Here is a 17284-nt window from a genome sequence, read left to right as displayed (position 1 = left end):
TACCAGCTGACATCGCAAACCTCACCAAAGAGAAGCAGTTCCAGCCATCACATGGGGTGAGCTAATTAAATGTTTGACCAAATATAGCAGGCAAATCTTTAAGTTGATAATTCTGTACGGCCCCCGAATGATTTTATAAATATACAAATGGCCCTTGGCAGAAAAAAGGTTCCCCACCCCTGGGCTAGATCCCGCAATTCCCACACAGCAGAAGTCTAGTAGTTAGCTAGCTCTACAATGGTAGATCTGAGTCTAGGAGCAAAACGAAGCACAGCTGCCAGCTGTATTAGGTATATGCAGGTAGCAAAATCGTGTTCACTTCACATGTGCTGACGTTGTGACTTTAGGCTAGCACCCTTTTGCCACACAAGGCTAGTCTACTTTAGGCTAGTTCCCTTTTGCCACACAAGGCACTTTTTGCCACAAAAACGTAATTCAAGCCTAAACCATGCAACAGAACGTGAATCCCAATAGAAGCAACGCAATCGTGTCCAAGACGAACATTTGACACCGACGTTGTCTGGCTGAACATATTTGAAAAAGCTGAATCATTTGGAAATAGCTGAATGTCTTGTGCAGAGACTGAGGATCATTTTAAAGGTTGAATGGTGTCCCTAGCTGAAAGTATGCTGAAGTAGTTGAGTTTGAAAGAGGAGGACGCTTTTTAATGATTTGAAAGGATTTACCATTACTTTTAATGGGAGAATAATTTGCACAAAAACCTTAATTCTTTAAAAAGTATAAAAGTGAGAAATACCAAAAGTCATAACCATCATCTCCTGAAGGAGCTGAACGGTTTGATACAAGATTTGTAGGAATCGGTGAAAGTATGCAGGACTAGTTGCTAAAAAACGGTGGAAGAACTCCAAAGTTGAAAAACAATTGTGAGAATGCTGAACAACATTCTCAGACAATTGGAGCAATAACTGATTTAAAATCTTTTTGGGAAATTCTTCACAAATTGTCACTGTAGAGAAAAATCCATGCTGCCGACATTATGGGTTCTTGAGACTTTTTGGTTCTTCATGAGCAATAAGGCATGCATACCACCTTTCAGACATCTTGGCCTGACGGGGTCAAAATACAACCCTTTTGAAAGTGACAACTTTGAAGTGTGTTCTGTAAGGCCACCTGTGCTCTCGTCCGGCCCATCATGCCATCCATTCTTTAAAAGCTTTGACTCGGGAGTTCAGGGTTGCCAAGTACAGCAACAATTTACAGCCCAATGAGAGCTCAAAACCAGACGAAAATGCCTGAAATCTAGCCCAATATTTGTTGTGCACAATGGAGGAGTTAACACATTCATCCGATAGATCCCTCCATAGTTATAATGTAAAAATGACTGGCGGATTAATATTTTCCTTGTTTTCTACTATTCGCACGTGTCATTGGTTCAATACAACAAATTATTTAATCATGCCGCTTCCTATCACCACCGAACAGAGACAAGGAGCAACAATTACTTTAGGAAAGTGAGGTGACAAGTATGTGAATGTTATGGACTCTTCTCGCTTTCCGACACACTTTCCCCATCATTGCTCTTTCCCCCTCACCCAAAGGTCGCCCCAAGGCAGAAATGCGGTGCCCGCTCTAGATTTAGAATTAGCCCAAAAATCTGCCACCCGTTATCTATACATTTTCACCCGCGGCACTCTTTTCAAAGATCCACGATTTGTTTTAAAAACCGCGGACATTGAATCTCTGGCTGAGTTTATCTCGTTCTAAAATCTCAGTCAATGCAGAATTGACAAGAGTCATGAGGACAACTAGGATAGGTCAGATACCACATTCATCTGCTTACGAGTAACTGGTGGTATAGCTAGTTGGTTGGAACTAGCTGTTGTGTACACATTCATAGTCAAATTATACACAAACAACAAGAACATTTGCATGTTGACAAAGCCGCCCTCCTAATTCCATTCACTCTTATTTCCATAGCTATTGTTGTCTCATAGCATAACTACATATGTGTCCTACACAACATACATGCTGAATTTTAAGTCAATTGGAGTCATGGTTCATAAGAAGATATTTGTATGTTTTTCAAAATGTTCACCATACATGGCAGACTGTATGGGTCCCCACTGTATGGTTTCCCATGATGAATAAGCATGTATAGCAAGTTTTAGACATTTTAGACTGATGGGGTCGAAATGCCATCACTTTGAAAATGGCCAATTAGGGCGTGGCCTGTAGCTCCACCTATGGGCAATAGTGGGCCATTTGTGGTGTGGTAGTTACTCACGGCCTATACTTTCAATGTTCCAGAACTTTTTACCATTGCATACAAAATTGGAAATGTAATTACACCAAGATCCACAAGGGCCTATGCTAAAAACCAAGGGGTCTGGGTGGGGGCATGGTCAGCCCACCCTTTTCAGAAAAGCTTGGATGTGTGTGCGTCTTACCAAGCTTGCACGTGTGTCAAGGACCAGAAAGTGTGTGTGAGAATTTGGAGCACTCGTGCTGAGGAGCAGAGGGAGAGAAGATTTTTTTAAAAAGCCCTAGCAATTAGCCAAGCATGCATATTTCAAATATTCACAATAAATCTACTTTTCATCTTACATTGAACTTTTTTCTCAGATTTGTGTACTAAACATTCAAGTCAACTCAAGAGTCTTCATATGTACTTGTGTGTACATTGTGTGACTTTTTGACCGGCGGATTTGTAAAGCATTATTTTAGCGTTAGCAATAAATGACATCTCCTTTATTTCAATCAATTTTGAAGATATTAAGTTGCCTTTGCACATGGTAAATGTTGTAGTGTCTTCCTCGTGACATACCAGGTTTGGAGTTGATATCTCAAAGATTTGCTGAGATATGACCCAACTTCCTGTTTGGTTGCTTTGCTGCCGATTCTGATGTACCTGATTCTGTACCGGACAAACGGTTTTGAAAATCAAAAATCCTTATAATACCTGAGTGAGGGTTACTCTAAAGATTAGACAAAATTTGTACGAAGAGAAGCAAAAAAAACGTATTTCCTTAATCTTTATTGTACAGAAAAATCCAAAATGGTGGCTGTTATAGGTTCTTGAGGCTTTTTTGTTCCTCATGAGAAATAAGGCATATGTAATGAATTTCAGAATTTGGAACAAATGGGTTGCAAATGGCATCACTTCGAAAATTGTCAAATTGGGCGTGGCCTGTAGCCCCAACTTCTTTCTAGAGTGGCCCATGTTTGGTATGGTAGTTACTAATGCTCTGCTGTTTTAACATGCCAAATTTCACAACTTTTTACAGTTCTGGTTTAGGGGCTGCCATTAACTCACATTATACAAGAAAAAGCCAACTTCGTACCGGAGGAACCCTAATAAATAATAAATATATATGAGAGAACAATGGTTGTGCTCGCCGAAGTCTTCAGCACACCCAATAAATATCTGAATTTTATGGCCATCTAAAGCTTATTTGTTGCCTCTGGTAAAATTGTACTGTAACAGCAGCCAAAGTAATATTTCCCGAATGTATGTACATGTCACGAAGCCCATGAAGCAGTGGCGGATCTAGAGAATTTTACATGGGGTGGCAAAAGGGGGGCAAGAAGTCTTCTCAGGGTGGCACGGGTAAATGGTGCGTGGGAATCCCTATATGTGAAAGGCTTTAACAAAACAAAAACAGGACCAACTTTCAGCACGGGACTGTAATGGCCAAAACCAGCTCACCCCCACCAGGGGCCGAGCCATACTTGAACATTTGGGGCTTAACCCAAACCTAGGTGCTCTTGGTGACGTTATTTGAAAACCAAACTTCACAGTAGCGAATTTCTTTAGATTAATTTCAGTGCAAAATAGTTTTTTTTGCTTTATGTAATATGAACATTACATTTGACTCATATTGTTATATATTGTTATTAAGCTCTCTCTTGGAAGTCGCTTTGGATAAAAGCGTCTGCTAAATGCATAAATGTAAATGTAAATATCCGGAAATTACAACCAAAATGTTTACCTGAAACATTCAGGGCTTTTGAGAAAAACATATTTTTCCCACCCTTGCAGGAACCTAGATTTATGAAGTGACAGTGACTGATCTTTCTTTTTTTTACCTGACTTTTTCAGTTCCTCCTGGCATCTTTTTCCCCATCTATTTTATTATCTTCGCATCATGTTCATCTTGCTAACTCCCTCCACAACAATAAATGACGGTTTAGGGTTGTCTCCATGGCAACAACCTCGGTACACGCACTTGTGTTTGAGAAAGAGAGCATTACGACAACTGAAAACGGCACTTTTTAATGCACGGTCTGATCATGTGTTTATTGAAATTAAAACTTCGTGTAGCATATTAGCTTATTTATCAGTCACAAAGTAGTTAAGAAACATAACACATCATTTAATTCGGTGTGTGAAAAAAACAGAGAAAGCAGGCGATCTGCTTGTCCAATTTATGAGCGGGCAGAGCGGCCCATCGGGAATTCTCCCGATGGCCACTCTGGGCCTGAGCCCAGTGTTCAAACGAAACAAAACTGTGCATCTTTTAAAAAGTCAAAGTTTAAAAAGCTAAATGAAAATTAGGGATGCACGATATTGAATTTTAGCCGATATGCCGATATTTACAAGCTCATTCTGGCCGAATGCCGATATATACACCTCTGCTTTATAATTATTGAAAAGTCTCTCCTGTACTAGAATTAATCTGTTATGATGATAGGGTACTTGCTGTAGATACGGGACATTAAAAACTTGATTTGCATCATTTTAGAAATAGACATTCACTCATGAAAACGATTGAGATGATTTAAAATATGGCAGATTTATTTATATTTTCACGTCACAATTTTCATACTTTTCAAACAGTACCTCCTTGAATAGTTTCCTTAAAGGGGTGATTGACTGGGTTTTTGGGCTATTGTGTCTACACAACAGTTTAACAGATTGACTAGATCTCATTTGAAATGACAACGTTAGTTGTTTCCACTTCTTTTGTCGAAGCAACTTAGGTTTGACTTAGGTTCAAGTTCAAGTCTTTTATTTGTCAGGTACACAGAACAACACATGGTCAGACTGGGCACTGAAATTCTTAAGACAAGACAATGGAAGCACCTGGCAAAACATATAAGTACACAGAACATAATTTACATCAATGCTGAGCTTAAATAAGGGAAAATTCCTAAATATACAGATAGCAATAAATAATCGACTATACTAACCCTGCTACTAAAACTCCCTAAATATACAGATAACAATAAATAATACACTATACTAACCCTAAATGCACATAACACCTATAACAACCCTATGACCTATTCTAACCTAGGTGGAGGACAGTACAATAGTGCAAAATTGCAGATCAGTGACTATGTCAATGACCATACAGGAGCCTGATGGCAAAGTACAGTGAGGTACAGTAGTGCAATGTTACTGATAGTGCAACCAGTACTGAAAGTGACAGTGTATAAGTGACTAGTGTGCAGTGAATCAATGTCCATATCAGTGTCCATTTCAGAAACCTGCTGAAAAAGGGTGCTTCCGACCTTACGTTCATCACAACCGCAAGCTGTAGTATGATTTTGTCGGTAACACTTATTAGCAATGCTAACATATCCTGTATCTAGCACCTGCCTTTCTCCAGTTCTTTGAAATACATAATCTAGACAAGCGTTAGCAATAGGCCAACTGCTATTCGTTTTCTGGCTATTTTTTGGGAAGCTTCCCTTCGAATGCCGACTACAGCTAGTCTAGCTTATGTCATTTGCTAAGTAAAGTATGTTGATGTGTTTAGCATTCTACCTATGCTAGATACAGGAGACGTTAGCATTGCTAATAACTGTTAGCGACAAAATCATACTGTAGCCTACATACAGCTTGCGGTTGTGATGAGCGTATGTTTGGCTCCTTGCAGGGCCGCCCATACATTTAGTCATTTTAGCAGACGTTCTTATCCAGAGCGACATAGAAATGTCTGGGCCCCTGAAAAGGTACAGTGAATGGGCCCCCCCTAATAGGTCTTTACTTATATCAGAGCCTGTTTAAGGAAAGCCTTGCCACTCCCTATTAAGCCCCATTGTACCGAATTTGGATGTAATTCCACTAGAGTTCCACTTGGGGTGATCGCGAGCGAGTGCATGTTGAATGGGAGTCTACATTTGTCTCTTGCGCCTGATTGTCGTTGAGAAATCTCCAATTTGATTGTAGTTTTTGCATGTTCAACATGGATTATAGGTAGAAAGTTCTTGTGTACTTATGTCCTTGTGAATTCTTACAGGGTGAGTCGTTGTTGCCCATAACACGCTAGCATTCGGCTAATGAATGCTGATTGGTTAGTGAGGGACTGACTACGACCAGAGATCCTGCCTGATGGCATCCGAAGCAGTACCAGAATGTCAGAGCATTAGCAACATTAGCAACAACATTAGCAAGCCAAAACTCTTTCTAGCATGTGTATTGACAGGGAGAGCCTAACCTGTCAGCTGTGTTGTCGATGCCTTGAGAGAAAAAAGGAAGTGACCAGAGCTTGCCGTAAAGCAGTAGCTCTGGTCGTACGATGTATATGGCGTCAATGACATTTTCAAAGGCTTTTTAGAACAGAAAGGCGACTTGAAAACAATCTAACAGCCAGCAGTGTGTATTTGTTTTGCCTCCCCTTTTGAATTCAGAATTCAAATTACTAGACCAAAAATTATATCCTTAGAAAAGTGGATTTTGAGGGGTATAGCTCCATAGACCTCCATTAATTCTACACTTGCTCGTTAGCGCCCTCACATGGAACTACAGTGGAACTGCAACCAGTTCAGAACCCGGAAGTTTCCCGAGAGTGGCTGTTCTCCCTATATTAGACATTCTCTGCATATATTATTGCATGCACGTGTGTGCTCTCTCTCTCCTACATAAAATATGTAAACTGAGAGCTCTTACTCAGTGATGGGAGCTACATTATAGCTAAACAAATACATCTTTATACATAAAACTTAAACATAAAGTTTAATAAATATAACTGAGAGGCCTTAACAACTTGTGTGGCACCGGGGCAGACACACACACACACACACACACATACAAATAACAATTTGACACCCTGAGATCTGCTACACTCGCACCACATTTTCTAGTATAAAATGCAATTTACCTGCCTTCATCTTTGCCTATTATACAGCCATCTTCCCTGTCTTTCTGGATGCAAAGTCTTTTATAATGTATTTGAAGTCAATTTGTCGACCCATTTCACACTCAATGGCAAGTATTGTGATTGAGCCTCTCCTGGTTCATTGTGGAGCGCAAGTCATTTTTATGATTTAGAGTTTACTGAAGGACCTTTCTCCTCCTGCCACAGTTAAGTGGTTAAGGTGCAGAATATCCTCAAAGCAATACGAGCAATGCAGAACATGCGCTTTCTCAGTGTCAGCTTTGCTCAAACTAGCTTCCTCTTGGCTAGCATCGTGGCTACTGCTGCTCGTCTCTGCAGCCTGGCTGGGAGCATCTTTCGAAGTTGACTGGATTTTTTTTTAATTACTTTTATTTGGGGTAATGCCCCTGCTAGCTCTCTCCCTTTTTTCTCTTTTCTTTTCTAATATCCCGATTTCTGAACAGGTCCTGGAATAGTAACGAAATGTAGTACACTTGTGCTCAACACTTGTGCTGGGTGCACTTAAGTACATGCATGCAGCACGCGCAAGAGCAGTTAATCGGGCCTGGTTGCTTCTCCAGTTTTCCAAAGAGCTGGCAGTCCTAGGAATTGTGGGTTCAGCTAGGTACATGTGTACCTACAAAATAATAGAAATAGAAGACTGAGTTTTGGCCTAGTGTATAAGTTAAGGCGTTAAGCCTACCTGTGACGCGATTTGGGTTTTGGCTTGCCCTTCAAACACCATGTTCTCCTCCAGAATTTCGTCATATGCATCCAACAGCGATCTTGTTCGGGTCTTCTTCTCTTGAAGATTCCCTCTACCGCCATCTCCACTGCTATCCATTTCATTCAAGACTTTCAAAAGCAGGTCGCGAACACTGCTCTCCTCCAAATCAAAGTAGCGATCTTTTTAACGCGTGTCAAGCATTGTTGCCACCGAATAAAGTGCCTCACGTTGCACACAGTTAAAGCGCTTACTGAGCGCTTCCAACAGGGTACTTTTGGCTGTCTGTACGCCCCTGTCTGTGTCACTGGGCCGGCTAAGTAGTCGTGTAAGGGCCACAACAGCGGGGATCACACCAGCAGCAGAGGCCTCCGCAGAACTCATCTCTCTGGTCAGCTGCTCAAAGGGAGCGAGAAGAGCCATGTTTTCAAGTATTCCTGACTTATTTGCCGTCAGTGTTGCAGGGAGCTCGAAATCCGCGGCATATGCACCCAATGCACTCTTCTGTTCGACTTGGCTCTGCATCATGTAGTATGTCGAATTCCATCAAGTCACAACATCCTGTTAAAGACGTTTTATTGGCATTCAGAGCTCCCTCTGTACATCTTCTAATCAACTGTATGCAACCTGAGAGTGCTTGAAATGCCCCACCTTTTTCCTTCCCTTGGCCACAACATCCACAATGCTACGCTGGGACAGGACACCTTCTTGCACAACCAACTGAAGCGTGTGAGCCATGGATGGGAGATTTGGCACACCATAGTCCACCATTGCTTTTGCCATGTTGCGCGCATTGTCACGTACCCCTACATGCACAGTCTCTTTTGCTATTTTCCATTTCACAAACATGCCGTCAAAAGCGGATGCTATTACAGCTGCTGTATGAGAACCTGAGCACTCCTAAGATTGTAGTACAGCCTTTTTAAGTATGAAGTCTTCATCGAACCATTGAGCTGTGAGACTCGACATGCTGACAGGGCTTACACTAGATGTCCAGATGTCCGTAGTAAAATTGATATGGGTGGTATCAGTAAGGAGCTTCTCTGCGTAATTGGACACCACACTTTGGACTTCGGGTAAGGCCACATCAGAAAAAAAACGACGGCTAGGCATAATATAACGTGGCTCTAACTCCGCAAATAGCCATTTTGTCATCATCCTTTGATACAGTGAAGTACTGTCACACAGCCGACCAGGTACAATGGCAGAAAGTTTAATATCTGCAGATGCCGATAATTACGTTTTTAAACTTTTATCTGCCGATACCGATGTCGTGCAGATATTATCGTGCATCCCTAATGAAAATTCAAAGTAGCCTACAATATTTGTGTCCAAGATGCAGTGGACTACAAGTATAAAACAGCAGACAATACTCAAGTAGGCCTACTTATTATAGCCTAATTAAAAACTTTGTATTACAGTCCACAAATGACCCATGATCACCACGATTTTTTAAGAAAGCTTAAGGCGACAGTTGTTATGCTTTGCAGCTAACATTTCACAAACGTGAGAGTAAGTGGATTTTATAGGGCTGCTCAGTGCCGCTGCTAGCCATGTTGGTTCCCTAAGCATAATTCCTTTATAATGCCCTCCCACCCCGAAAAAATTACCAAACATATAACTCAATAGCCTACCAATAACACAACAGCAGCATCACAATGTAACACCTATTAAGAGGTGGTGGTTCTCTGCTGTGTATCTGTCCCTAAACAGCTGGTTGAGGGTGGTTGATCAGGGCTTGGCAGGGACGGACGGGGAGTAAAAATAGGCCCTGGACTCTGATCGAGACCGGCCCATCAGGACCGGCCCCCGTATATGCCATGTGTTTGATGTGATGCTAGTTACGGATGTCCCGACTTAATGCGAGTGTGCAACGAGCGCAAGCAAAAATAATTGCCTTTATTTGAGCGCAAAATCATTTTTTGAGCTTCATGTAAAATAAACATAGCCGTTTTTGAATTGGTAAACCTTGTCTAGTGATGGGGATGTGTTTTTGTCTTATCAGACCCACCCTTACGTTTCTTAGCCTGGTTTGCCAAATTATAAACATTTAAAGCTGAAGCATGCAGCCAAGGAGCTCTTTACCTTTATTACTCATTTAAAAACTATTTGATAAATTGAATATAAAAGCATCATATAATGTAAAGTAAAGTAACAGCTAGCTGGCGTCAGTTACTAGTAAAATGCATAGACAATGTTTAAGAGTAAAATCTCAATTTAGCTTGCTAACATATTTGAGTGTGCTAACATTAGCAATAATGTCAGCTAGTTCGAGGTGTATGCATAGGCTAGCCATTAAATTAGCAGCACATTTCGCGTATTTAACAATGATGAAACATGGACTTACCTGAAAGTGATGCACGAGCATCATCTCGCAGTTTCTTTCTTTCTTTTTTCTGCCCCTGACTCCTGTTGTCTTTTTGAGGCCATTTTCGAAAGGTTGACCTGCTTACTGTCTAAGTTCGTCAGGCCACTGATACCCCCTTTCCACCAAAGTGAACCGGGAGCTAGTTCGGAGCTGGTGCTAGAGCCAGTTCGGAGCTGGTTCAAGAACGGAGCTTACTAAGAACCGGTTTGCTTTTCCACGGGCGAGAGCCACCACAGAGCCACGTCATTACGTCACTGTATACGTCTCATATTTCCCAGCAACGCTAGCGCGGTAGCGCCAAACACAACATCAACAATGGCGGACGTTTCGTTGCTGTTGTTGCTCATGGTTTTGCGAACCTACATCGGCATCCAAACACGGCTCATCCGACGTGTTTGTTCAACTCGCCATTTGTATAGACCAATTATCACCCTACGTCACACAACTGTCAAGCAGTCTCAACTGCGCATTTCGGTTGTAAAAGACAAACTTCTCCCCGGTCTATTACACTTGGAGTGTCGATCAGGTCATCCTATATCTCTGGCCACTGGATTGCAGGGCTTGATATTAACTTTTTAAGGCTCTTGGCCTTTGGACAAATACATTTACGTTTCACTTGTCTATGCACAAAATTCACTTGACCCCGATACCCTTAAATTAGCCTGACGTTGTCATACTCATAATTCTATTCAGAATATGAGTCTGAGAACTCTCCGTTGGGCTTTGACTACAGGGCGTGTTTCAAACGAGCCTGGAAAACAAATGCCTCTTCGCTCAATTGGATAGATCTACAACCAATCAGAGCAACAAAGTATGTGACGTATGTTAAGCACCGCATAGTTGTTGTCAACAGAACTAAACTACAAGCAGACTTGAAGTATGCTTGAAGAATGAATACAAACGATTTTTGCCGGTGTTGTAAAATTAATTTAAGGGTAGGGAGAGTACTTGTTCACACGGTCAACCTTTTTGAGCGAAACAATAAAGGGCAATGCATATACGAACAAGTTCTCCGTTCAGGATTACAACTCCATCGGGGCCAGCTGATAAATTAAACTTTTACCGAATCCCGTAGGAAGGACGGCAAAAACATATTTTCCATTGACAAATGCCTTGATTGCGTCTCTCTGTTCCTCTTTCAAAATTAATGCGCTCCCGATGTCTTCTAAAACAGACTCGATGGCAGAATCATAACATCCCAGATCCCCAGCGGTAGCCATGTTTGTTCAAAACGAATTCAACTTAAACGCTCTTTTGTGACGTGGGTGATTACGTTACTGGTTGATCATCTGTCCATCATCCTATAAAGCCCGCCCGGCAATTTAATTGGTTCGCCCAGATTCTGGTTTTCTGTAGTTGGTCCCCAATACGAGACCCTCCAGACCCAATTTCCCGAACAAATTTCTTTTGGGCGGGGAGAAGTTGGGCTGGCAGCCAGGCTACCCTTAAATAGCCTGACCAAGTGATCGGCCAAAACTAGCCTGGCTAACGGAGGTCGCTTTTTCAGGCAAATGACGAATTAAACAGGCTTGGTTAAAGAAATCCGAGATGCTGGCTATCTTCATCAGGCTCGTATCTACATTAGGCAGTCCTCCCTGACGTTTCTGGTGTAAAATTGAGTGAATCACAACATTGTGCACACTGCCAGTGAGCGAGTCTGACTGAGGCTAACGTCAAAACAGTGTAACGGGGACGCAGTCTCATTCATGGCCAGTTTGAACAAATCAGAAAAACAATCGGACCAGCTGGTTAAAAGCAGAATTTCCATATCTCTTGAAAGCTGTCCTTCTCGACTTTTAAAATGTAAAATTGACTGTAAAACTGTAAAATTATGAACTGTTAAATTATGAACTTAGTGACATGACGAAGACATGGTTGCCACTCGACTATACGGTCTGTACCGGGGAACATTCTCACTCAAATTTAAAAACTTTCGTGACCCAAATCAAAATTCTGATGCGACAGATCAATGGGTAATCGCTTTCTCTTTTAAAGGCTGTCCTCCTCTACCTTTTTGGTATTTTTAAATTTAACTCTTTGTATTATCCGTGTGGTCCTTTTGCCATTAAAAATTCTATCCTTTCCCGGTTTTCTGCAGCCACATTGCGCGCGCATCCCGAATGTTTACATTACAATCGAGAATAATAAAAGTCGGAGCAAATTTACAAATTAGCAGTTTCATCAATAAAATAAGCACATTTTCAGCAACTACACTGCCCACTTCTCGATACATTTTCATTCAGATTCTGATTTACAAGTACCGTTTGGCTGAAATATGAATTGTAAAACTTTGCAATGGCGGCCAAAGCGTTTTGTTGGTCACGGTAACCCCGCCCCAAGCGGTTCTTTGTTGGTTCGTAAACTAGACCAGCTCCGAAGTGGTGCTTGTTGCGAACCACTTTTCCGGTTCCCAGTCTGTCGAAAGAGGAAGAACTGGTTCGCGATTAGGCACCGGCTCCGAACCGGCACCCAAAATGCGTTGGTGGAAAAGGGGTATGAGATAGGAAAGGGCACCCACGGCAAGCTTGGGAAGTTGAGTGTGTTTTTTTTTTGGGGGGGGGGGGGGGGGGGGGGGGGGGGCGGCACCATCGTAACTTTTTTTGAGTAATTAAATATATCTTTTGTTCTTCCTATTTTGTGATATACATGTCTAAAAGGTGCCAAATATTTCTATAGGCCTACTGAAATAATATCGGCATTATAATTATTATAACTATGATGATTTTTCAGATGACTATTTTTTGGTGCCCCCTCAGGACTAGGTGCCCTACACACAGCGTGTAGTGCGCGTTATGGGAGCGGGGGCACTGGGGCTGCTTAATCATATAAATGATCGATCTCCCAACTGGCCCTATATTATTTTGTGTTGTAACGTAAGGTCGGCAAAACAGCGACTGAAAAATAGTAAAACTATCATGCAGGTTTCTGTCATGTTAGTGAATGAATGCTGCCCCCTAGAGTCTAGGAGGTTGGGAGTCGTACGAAGTACGGATGAACACGTTTCAGTAAAGCTCCAGTCATCTGTACCAACCCAACGTTGTGTCTCATTCTACTTCAGTTATAGGGTCTACACCTAATAACATAACATGGTGTCAGAAGTGACGTAGGGGGATGTTATGTTAGTGAATGAATGCTGCCCCCTAGAGTCTAGGAGGTTGGTTGTCGTACGAAGTACGGATGAACACGTTTCATTAAAGCTCCTGTCATCTGTACCAACCCGGCAATGTGTCTCATTCTACTTCAGTTATAGGGTCTACACCTAATAACGTAGCAGTTTCCAGTGATCAGACTTTGTATCCAGAAATGTATTCTTTTTTTCTCAACTGACAGGATTGGAGCTGGGATAGTAGTTTCTCTCAGATTATTTAGTATGTGGGTGTGTGTGATTTATTAAGTAAGTAAGACTTTATTTATATAGTAAGTATACTTATTTATATTGCACATTTCATACAGGAATTGCAGCTCAAGGTGCTTTACATAAAATCAACAAAAACAATAATACAAGTGATAAAATTAATAGATCTAAAAAATATAACAAACCAGACTAGCCACACTCTATCTGCGGTCTCTCGAATCCGTCTTGGATCCGAGCTGCCTCGTGCAGTTTCCACACATATAACAACCCAGACAAGCCGCACTCTTTCTGCGGTCTGTCGAATCCGTCTTGGATCCGAGCTGCCTCGTGCAGTTTCCAAACATATAACAAACCAGACAAGCCGCACTCTATCTGCGGTCTCTCGAATCCGTCTTGGATCCGAGCTGCCACTTGCAGTTTCCACACGTAAAACAACCCAGACAAGCCGCACTCTATCTGCGGTCTCTCGAATCCGTCTTGGATCCGAGCTGCCACTTGCAGTTTCCACACATAAAACAACCCAGACAAGCCGCACTCTATCTGCGGTCTCTCGAATCCGTCTTAGATCCGAGCTGCACTTGCAGTTTCCAACCATATAACAAAACACATGCACTCTTGCACAGTCTTTGTGGTTTCTCAATTAAAATAAATAAAAAACTAAAATAAAGTAAAATAATAATAATAAAAACTACTGAATAACAAAATACAATAACTCAACAAAATTGATAAAATGTAACACATAAGCAATAATGCAATTCAAACACAAGCCGCAATCTTTGCGGGAATACAAAGCAAATCTATAAAAACAATAATATAACTACTACCAGTTGTAAGGCCCTTCTGAGATAAAAATTAGTTAAATGCTTTGGTAAAAAGGTAGGTTTTAAGTTGTCTTTTAAAAATGTCTAGCGTATTTGCTTCTCTGATATTTATGGGTAATTTGCCCCATAGTTTTGGGGCGTAATTGGCAAAGGCAGCATCACCAATCTTCTTATGGCTGCTTCCGGCGACCTCTAATAGGCCTGCATTTGATGAGCGCAGTGTTCTAGCTGGTGTGTAGTTTATAAGAGAGTTAGCAATGTAGCTAGGTCCTTGTCCGTGTAGAGCTTTGTATGTGAGGAATAGGACCTTAAAGTCAATTCTGAAGGTAACAGGGAGCCAGTGTAAAGTAGCTAGGACAGGACTAATGTGTTCTCTCTTCGTTTTGGTTAATAATCTAGCTGCAGAATTTTGAATGAGCTGTCAGTGTTTTTTTTGGGAAGACCAGCGAAAAGTGCGTTACAGTAGTCCAGCCGGCTGGATATAAAAGCATGAATTAACTTCTTTGCATCATTTTGGTTTATGAATGGTCGTACCTTTGCTAAGGTATTAAGGTGGACGCACACAATTCAACATATCCTACTAACTACATTTAGTCATTTACATTTAGTCAACTAACTTAAACTTAACAGCTCTAAAATCCCGTCAAACTCTTTCAGACTTATTGCGAGCTCTAGTAAAATAACTGTCACTAATCTAGTTGAACGCTCGCGCAGTCCTTCTTCTTAAAGGTGCAGGCACCCTTTTCAACAGCCGCCCCCGAATTCACCATGTGAATTCGAACACTTAAAAGAAAGGAGAGTTAGAAAAAAGGCATTGGTCACACCTCTTTGGGAAGAGCAGGGAGACTGATAAGTCTCGCTACTGGTAGGGTGTATGTCAGATCCTTGACCAGCACTTCAGCTGACTGGACTCGACCATCAGTCCCGGGGAAGACTTGAACCACTTTCCCAACAGGCCAGAGGGCCCGATGCAACTGCTGATCTACAATCATGACAATATCGTCCACCTGCAGGTCCCCTGCTTCAGTCCGCCATTTCTGCCGGGCCTGGAATCCTGGAAGGTAGTACCTAAGGAAATGTTTCCAGAAGTGATCAGCTAGTATCTCAGAGCTGTCGTAAACGACCTGTGGTAGGGAGACGTCCCGCCGCCCCATGAGGAGACAATTGGGGGTGATCGGGTCAAGGTCCGCCACATCTGATGAGGTGTACCCAAGAGGCTTGGAATTGAGGATCCCCTCAATCTCTAAGGACAGTGTGTAGCACCTCCTCGGTGACTGTTTTGGCCCCTATGGTAACTTGGAGTGCAGTTTTGAGAGAGCGGATCTCTCTTTCCCAACATCCTCCGAAGTGCAGCAATCCTGGCGGGTTGAAGTTGAACCTAATCTGTTGACCGGCCAGTTGATTGGGATGTAGGGGAGTCAGGTGGCTGAGTGGTGAGGGAATCGGGCTAGTAACCAGAAGGTTGCCAGTTCGATTCCCCGCTCTGCCAAATGATGTTGTGTCCTTGGGCAAGGCACTTCACCCTACTTGCCTCGGGGGGACTGTCCCTGTACTTACTGTAAGTCGCTCTGGATAAGAGTGTCTGCTAAATGACTAAATGTAAATGTAAATGTAGGGCCTCAAAGGATTGCTGGAGCTCTCTATCACCTCCTCCTCTTTGTGCCTTGGTCGCACAGGCTTCCACGTCGGGCTGTAAAGCGTCTCAGAGCCAATAAGAACGCATCCGTGTCTATACGGGTTAGAAGGTCTACATGCACTGCTACGGCCTATCGTGATGACATATCGTCCAAAACAACACCCGTGGAGTAGAATGCAGGCTTGAAGATGCGATGTCTCGCAGGGGGAAGATCAGACGTCTTGGGTGGATCTGGGCGCCCTCTCCACTTCTTGCAACTTACACATTTCCTCTGATGGCGACGTACTTCTTCCAACCCGTGCAGAACCCAACAATGTCTCCTGATGTCCGCAAACACCCTCCCTGTCCCAGGATGATGTAGCTTGATATCTTAATCCTGTATGATCAACCGGGTAAGTAGATGCTGAGGGTCAAGGACAATAGGGTGCATCGTGGCCGATGTGAGGTCACTGCTTCGACGGAGACGCCCACCAACTCTGATAAGTCCCGTTGCCTTGTCGAGCTCTGGAGCAAGTGACATAAGACGGCTAGACCGGTTTACTAGCCATCAACTGGGCTACTTCATTAGGAAAGGAGTCTCTTTGTGCCTGTAGCAGGGTTTCCCTTTCAGCAACAACATAGTCATCAGTTTACAGCTCTCTCTTGGAAGTCGCTTTGGATAAAAGCATCTACTAAATGCGTAAATGTAATGTAATCAGCTGTCAGGGGGGCTGCAGGATCCGTTGCCCCCTTAAGTTGGCTTGCAGTGGCTTTCTAAGTAGTCTTGCAGAGTCAGGTGTTGCTGTATGTCGGACAGGGACGGACTTGAGATTGTCAGAACAGTAACAGCAGGTTGTTTCGCCTCACTTTCAGACTCGTTGCATGATAAGCTTGGTTGTTCGGGCCACCCCGTTAATGGCAACTCCAGGAACGCTGGGCCATGGGTCCAACGGCTATCACTACCCAGTTCCTGTAGAGCGAGTCCTCGAGTGAGGTAATCGGTCAGGTTGTCTCTGGATGGGACATAGCGCCATGTTGCAGAACCTGTCAGCTCCTGGATTTCCGCTATTCGAGTGCCAACAAAAACTTTGTAGCGGCATGAGTCGGTCAGCAACCATGTAAGAACAGTCGTGGAGTCCGACCACAAGATGCAGCTACGGATGGGGAGGTTCAACTCAGTTGCGATAACCTTAAAGAGCTGAGCACCAGTGAGGGCTCCACACAGCTCAAGACGAGGGATGGATTGTTGTTTCTTGGGAGCTACTCGGGACCGGGCAGCAAGGAAAGAGACCTCCACCTTACCCCTTATATTCTCAGTCCTGAGATCCATATGCTTG

The 17284-nt window shown here is 42.8% G+C and overlaps 1 protein-coding gene across 5 annotated transcripts in view; it reads left to right on the top strand.

The window, feature by feature from the left end:
- Positions 1-17284, top strand: part of LOC124487104 (RAS guanyl-releasing protein 2-like) — a 109067-nt gene that overhangs the window by 74610 nt on the left and 17173 nt on the right. The window lies entirely within an intron of this gene.

Source organism: Hypomesus transpacificus, chromosome 25 (assembly GCF_021917145.1).
Source record: "Hypomesus transpacificus isolate Combined female chromosome 25, fHypTra1, whole genome shotgun sequence".
Taxonomy (NCBI): domain Eukaryota; kingdom Metazoa; phylum Chordata; class Actinopteri; order Osmeriformes; family Osmeridae; genus Hypomesus; species Hypomesus transpacificus.
This window is presented reverse-complemented; position numbering and strand designations above follow the sequence as displayed.